This window comes from Hydra vulgaris, chromosome 09 (genome assembly GCF_038396675.1).
Source record: "Hydra vulgaris chromosome 09, alternate assembly HydraT2T_AEP".
NCBI classification, from domain to species: domain Eukaryota; kingdom Metazoa; phylum Cnidaria; class Hydrozoa; order Anthoathecata; family Hydridae; genus Hydra; species Hydra vulgaris.
In genome coordinates, this window is record NC_088928.1 from 41,594,781 (window position 1) to 41,602,898 (window position 8,118).

Here is an 8,118-nt window from a genome sequence, read left to right on the forward strand (position 1 = left end):
AAGTTAGCTTTGTTAAGAGGAAAATACTTGGAAGTTCAAAATCTTCCCTTAATCTTTCATATAATGAAATCACAAAATAATCAAATGCTCTAACAATAGATTCTGTGCTGTATTTTTTCTTCCCAATTGTAGTAGAGCTCATGTCACGGACAAGCTGCAAAAGATTCATAATTTTTCTGCCTTTTGTTAAGTTATTCAAAAAGTTAACAGCTTCTTGTAATTTCGAGCAAGTATAAATTATGAAAATCCTATTTTGAGATAGAGATGCAATTTTATTCTTAACTCCACAAAAGAATGCCTCAAAACTAAGATCATTCTTAATCTTAAGCATAAATCTGACAATCGAAGAGTTTTCTTCAAAGTCTGTTGATCAAATGATTAGCAAATGCTCACCAGCAAAATACCAAGTTACATCAACTACACCAAAATCAATTTCTTAATTTTTTAGCTTCTGATGTAATGATTTAAAACATGAAATCTTATAAGCAGCCAAAAACATATCAAGTTCATCGGCTATAATATTCCGGACAGATGAAGATGTTTTAAAAGTTGTTCTTAATGGTGGTGGAAAAGTAGGTATCAAACTAGGCTTGACACATGTGAAAACTGATGGAGGATCGCGAGGCCTTATATGGCCAAATTTGGTAACTGTTGGATATCCAGGTGGAAAGTATCTTTCGCAAACAACTGTATCTGGGCTGTTAGGTACATTATCTTGTGGAATGGCATTCATCCAATGATTATATTTTTCTTTTTCAGAAGAAAGCCGAAAAACTTTTTCTTTATTTTGCTTATTGTAATTACCATTACAGTTGGTCACGCAACAATTTTTAGGCATTCTAGATAGATTTTAGATTTAAACAAGATAATATCATATTTTTTTTGAAAATTAACCAAGATGTTGCTAGAACTCACAAGATAAGCTTAAGAGTATTAGATTAGCCTCCAGCCCCAGGCCCCGATTGAGGCGCTTACGAGGCCTGTCACGGAGAAAACTGTCTGCGGAGTAAGTTGTCCGATCGGACATTTTACTCCGGAGTAGAATGTCCTAGTTTGTCCTTTCCGTCCGTCTAGGACAATTTACTCCGGAGCAAACTGTCCTACGTTGGAGTAAACTGTCCTACTTTTTTGCGGATTATTTACTTCGGACCACTCAAGCGATGTGTTTTAGCGTTTGTTTAAACGATGGTTTGAGAACTCGCGCATTATTCTGCGACATAAAGAAAACTTTAACACTTTATATACTAAGCATAATATTATTATAATTAATATAGTAATACTATGCTTCATGTAACTTATACAAATAAATCTGAAGCTTGATATCTTGTTTGAAATTTATTCTAGATTCAGAATCAGAACCGTAACCACAAATTTGATAATAGGGGGCCCTAGGGTTCTTTAAAAGGAGGAAGGGGATAAAAAATTTGTTAAAATTATTTTATGTACATGTTTTTCCTTTATAATTATAATTTAAATTTTTTTAGCTCCCCCGGTGGTTACGGCTCTGAGAATATATATACATTTATATTATTAGAATGTATATATTCAATATTATAAGAATAATTGATTTTTTTTAAAGTGAAGTTTTTTCAGCTCCAATAGCAACGCCCATAGCAAAGGCAATTTCCTGACTTTTAGTAAACTAAATTTTTTATTTAGTACCTAATTGTTTTTGCAACTTTTATTTCAATTTATTTAGTACCTAATTAACTTTTGCCACATATATTACTAATATATATTTTTAAATGTGTTTTAAATAGAATTCTTATTTTTGACCTTGTACAAAACATAAAATTAAAAATGAAAACTTAAAATTTTCATGGTGTACTCTTCTACAATTACTTAAGGGACTGTAGCAGAATCACAGTAAACTCATGATAATATTTTAAGTTTTGAACAATTATCTTAAATAAAAAATGGATTTTTTCTTTTTGCTTTAACTGCTTAAATCTGCCATTATGATGCCAAAATTTTTATGGAAAATTTCCAGTAAAAACGTTTTAAAACCTTGTAGTGCTTGTTCTTCTAAGGTGATAAGTAAGATGTTTACTATGACAAAAACAAATAATTTACTTTCTCTGCTCTTTGCTAGAAATAATCTCAACCTATAAACCCTTCTTTGCCATATTTTTTTATTGATTACCTTCCATTCGAAACCTGGAAAGCATATACTCGCTTTTCATTGGGAGTACAACTAATGGGATAGACCCCTTTAGCTAAGTAAATATTAACATCGAGAAAGTCTTGTTCTTCTTTTTCATCATTTACTTAATCCATTTTTTTTTAAGAAACTTAAGTAAGTTTTTTTTTAAATTGCATCTACCAAACTGGTTGACTTTGTCAACCAAATTATATATTTTGACAAAATTGTATTTTGACAAATTTTATCATTGCTATTTGTAATGATACAAATAGCAATGATAAAAATAAAACAACCAACTGAAACAATTACAAGAATGATAAGATAATTTTATAATTTAAAATAAATCAGTATTTATTTTTAAACAACAATAATAAGCTAAAGCAGTGGGAAACTGCTTTAGTTTGTCACTATTCTATAAAATAAACCGTTCCATTAATAAAACACAACTGTATAAACAATGATGATATGTTTGTTTGATTAGATAAGGTATACTTTGTGGGGTTTAAGAAATAGTACAACATACATATTATAGTAGAGTAAATAAATGTAAATAAATAATGGTACAAAACAGCAATAAGATATTATTTAACTACAGTTAAATCATATTTTGCAATGTTACCTGAAAATAAAACTAATCCTACCTTTATTGAGTTAAATTCAATTTTTCCTTAACTGTTGGTGAATGATTAATAAAGTAAACTTAAATTCATAGAAGTTTACTAAATTAAAACCATATTTCAACAGTAGGTAAACTAAAATAAAATAATGGCAAAGTTAAAATCAATGAAATAATGGAATAAAAAAGAATCACTTTTTTTAAATATAACTAATAATAAAAATAAATAAAAAACTACAAGTCTTTCAAACCTTATAACAAAAAACTTCTTCAAACTCCAATCATAAATAAAAATAAATAATAAATCCAAATAAACAAATAAAGCTCCAGCATAAATAAAATTATAGACAAAATAAGGACAGCTAAGCTAGAACTACTTTTTAAGCTAATGCTACATTTTAAGTTAATACTACTCTTAATCTTTCTTACTATAATGAAATGTCTTCATAATTACTTTTATTTATGCTGTTATTTATACTTTTTATATCCAGAAGTTAATTGCAAGAATCACACAAAAAATCATCAGAAAATTTTTATGACCTCAATACGGCTAACACAGCCCTTTCCTACATTTACACTAACAGTTGGGAACATGGGAAGAACCTGTTCTTAAAGGCTTTTTAATAAATGATCCCGCATTATACTTTGCTTAAACAAACAATGTTCTGGTTGTACCTGCTTAGTTAAAGCTGTAGCAAAAGCAACAGCAAATAAGCCACAATCATTTCCTCTTTTCTGCTGTTGAACATCCATTATTTTAATGGCAATGAACTTCATTTAATTTTCTTGTTCCTATATTGCTAATTGCAAACCAGTGCCCATATCCATTGTGAAGTATCTGGATAAAAGGACTTCTCATAGTAACAAATGACATATTTAATCCTAAATTGGATCTTGAAAACCAGAAATTAATGATTGTGCCTTTAAAATATTTTGTGAGGCAAAGATTACGTTATCTGTTAGCCACTTGTTTTCACTCCAAAGAATATTTTTTTCCACTAATGTCAACTCAAATAAACTATTTTTTATCCACAATACTTTGTTCTCTCCTTCTTTGGATGCAATTTTGAAGGATTCTACTTCAATTGAATTTATATCAATGTTGTGATCATCATTGGATTCATTTGTTTCATAATATTTTTGCTTTGCTGGTTTACAATAATCATGCTCATCATAGTAGCATTTTGAGGGTTGCATTGACATAGTAATTGGAATAGATTTGATACTAGGTGTTAAAAATGCATGAGATGTTTTATTCTGGTTGTTGTTGTTGCTTGTAGAAGAGCTAATGGTTGAAATTGAATAAGTATTTGATGGAACATTAGCAGAAATTGTATGTCTACTATCAATCGTACTACTTATCTTACTACAAGTAAGTAGATATTCTTGAAGAGAATCAGCCTCTGGTGTTAAGGTTTTGCTTCCACTTCTATATGGTTTGATGTGGGAAACATTAACTTTCTTCTCCTTCAAGGTGGCTATCTCTTGTAAGAGATATGACCCTTTTCCTAAATTTTTCACGATACAGAAAGGTCCAAGCCATCTGAAATCTAATTTGCCTTCTTTCCTTTTTTTCTGCGTAAAATCCTTGATAAGGACTTTGGACCCGATGGCATAAACAAATGGATTTGCATGCTTCTTGTTATAATTTTCTTTCTGCTTTTCTTGAGCCGTTTCAATGTTTTGTTTAGCTTTTTGCAGCAGATTTGATCTAAAGTATAAACAATTATTGTAAAACTTCAAAATATATTTATAATGAAAGAAAAAAGAACATTTTGCATGACAAAACTCTATTAAACATGCCAGAAATAAAAAAAGAAAGAAAAAACCTTGAAAAAAATCAAATTGTTACAGTAATGTTCTGCAATCATATTTTAACAAACCAGTAAATGCTTTATACCTTTCCTCAATTATTTTATTCATAAAATGTTGGTTGCTTTCAGGTCTTGTGTTAAAATCAATTAACAATGATTGAGGAGATTCTCCTGCAACTTCTAATTCTATAGGAAGGGCTTCCTTCCGAACATTAACTCAAAGGGAGCGTATTTTGTAGACTTTTGCCTTGATGTATTGTATGCAAAAATACAAGCATCCAAATGAGTATCCCATGTAATGTGGCGATCATTTCAAAATTTGAAATGAATTCAAATTTTTAAACCTGCGGATGATAGGCTGTGGTAAAACGATGTTTCATATTTAACAAAGACATTAGCTCCTTATTTATTTGGTTGTAAAACTCTGTGCCTTGGTCAGAGGTAACAACTTTTGGTATACCCATTTGCATGAACAACTGAAATATTTAAAAAATTCTTATATCTTCAAAAAAATTATTTAAATGCAATCAGATAATAATATTTAAATTTACCTTATACAATTCTATTGCAACGCGGCTTGCTAATTTTGATTTTAGGGGAAATGCTGCTACCCACTTTGTGCAATAATCAGAGATAGTAAGAATATATTTATTTCCATTAGATGTTTCAGGAAGTGGTCCTACTAAATCAATTCCAATATGAAACCATGGTGACTGTACTTTAATAGGATGAAGCTCTGGACTAGTTTTTTCGAATTTTCGCATATTTGTGTGCTGACACTGTTCACAGCTTTTAACCTATGTTATGTGTAACTTGCAAATTACAAATTCTAGCATATGGTATATATTAATATTCTGATGTCACAGGACTTAAATTTAGAATTATTTAAGAACATACTTTAAAAAAATTTCACATAATACAATATATAATATATGTATATATTATACATTATCACATTATAAAAAAATAGATACACATTGGTTACAGATATGATAGCAATACTAAAATATGTATCAGGTAGTAATTATACTTATATTCTATAAAAGTGTTATTATTTGTAAAATAGATTAACATTTTGAACAACTTAAAGTTTTGAGAACTTGTTTCAAACCTTCTGTCATTCAATTATTAAAATTATCTTTATATTTTAAAACATAACATGGTATTATATATATATATATATATATATATATATATATATATATATATATATATATATATATATATATATATATATATATATATATATAATGCCATATTAATATTGATAACAATGATGTAATATACATACAGCATAATCTAGATCTTTGAAAATTCCTGGCCAGTAAAAACTTTGTGACACCTTGTAAAAAATTTGTGTTCTACCAAGGTGACCAGCAATAGGTTCGCTATGACAAAAATTAACAAGTTGTTTTCTTTACTCTTTGCTAAAAATCACTTCCAACCATTCATTTCCATGTCATTCTTTGTCTTGTGATGTAGTTTATCATCCTCCATCCTAAACCTGTAAAGTATAAATAACTATTTATGATTATTACTGCTTCCAATAATATATAAATAAACTTTTTGTGCTATAACTTTTTTGAATATCCTTGTAAGTATTTACTTTGTGTAAAAAGAATCTACTATCTTTAGTTTGAAAGTACTGTGTGTATACTAGGTATATACTTGTGTGAAACCTAGTATACCTAGGTATATCTAATACAAATATTCAGTGGACATACTTTGTTGATTGCTAGTATACTAGGGACATACATACTCTAATACATAACAAAACATGTAATGTAAAATGGTAGCAATAATGCCATCATATATTACAAAATGCTATATGTACACTGCAAAATAGATCACTAACATATATTATATTGTATACTTTAGTGATCTGTAACAATGACACTGTATATAATATAATAACAAATAAAGTCGATATGTCAAATAGAATGTATGGTAATTATATAATCTATTTGACAAATAGAATATAAAATTATCATATATTCTATTTGTCATATCGACTTTATTTGTAATCTACTTTACAGTGTCACAAATGTTACAAATAATTTGTCATAATGACTATATTTGTAACTTTCTTAACAGTGTATACAGCGCCGTACTATCGCAAGTGCAACAAGTGCAATCGCACTGGGCCCCCTATTAAATAAATTAGAAAAACTTCTCCAATACCATAAATTACTACGAATTAAAAGAAAAAAATTTTTTTTTTAGTTTCTGCACAGGGCCCCCAAAAGTTACAGCACGGCGCTGAGTGTATAAAAGTATATATCATATTGTAACTATGTTACTAGTAACATAGATACAAAATGATATAATCTATGTATAATGTTTATAATCTATACCTGCTTGCTCTTCGTCGAATAGCCCGCTTTTCATTCGGTGTGCAGTCATAGCGATAAACAGATGTAGATATATAGTTACTAACATCAGCGAGCATTCTTTCTTCAGCATTTTTCTGTTTATCCATTTTTAAAATTAATTTTTAAAATGATGGTACAAACTCAGCCGCAATTCATAAAATTACACTATTCTATAGGTCGGTTAACTTACTCCAAACTACGACATTCTACTCCGGAGTAAAATGTCCGCTCGGACAGTTTACTTCAGCGGACAGTTTTCTCAGTGACAGGCCTGTTAGTACAGGCGGCCATGATTTCAACAGATCGGTTTTTATCGTATATTTTGTTTACATTTTTTTGCCACCCATCATGGCGGATATAAACTTTTGCGGACGCTTGGCGTTCATATGAATATCATGAATTCCAGGAAAGATATACAGTTTCATAGTTTATTAAATTTAAAACTTTTTTACATTGCTTGGCATAGAAAAAAGTCTTTACAAAAATCATTCAAATGTACTGTAGATTAATATAGTATTAGTAAAATCAAGATATATGTATAATATTGGATTATAATAGTATGATTTAGGATCTTGTTCCCTTAATTATATCAATAGCATGTTTTTTAAAATTTAATTCTCTTTCAAATACCAACGTTTAAATTTTGGAATATTTCAACTTTTTTAGAACAGTTTATTCACAAATTATAAAATTCAATAAAGTCTCATTGTTTCTACTTTGTATTTTTTCTCTATTTTTGACTTAGAGGGTACAATATCGGCAACCTTACCCTAAAATAAAATTTAAATTACATAACCCAACAAACATCAGCGTTAAATCAACGTTGAAAACAGTTCTCAGCGTAGAAAAAGCGTTACAGTCACAAAAACAACGTGCTTTCAACGTTGAATCGATGTCTGTTTTTATATACTAAAAGCGAGATAAATTGAAACGGTGAATAAGGGTTGAAATTGTAACGTAATTTAGCTTCTCAAAATTAAGCGTTTATTCAACGTGGAATCAACTTACGTAAAAACCCACTTTAAAAACGTTTTAATATTAATGCTTTTTCAACGTTGAATAAGCGTGTAAATTTAAACGTATCTTGTCTTTTCAAAAAATCGCGTTTATTCAACGTTGAATAAAAGTACGCAAATAATCACTGTAAAAACGTCGTAAAGCCAACCTTTTTAA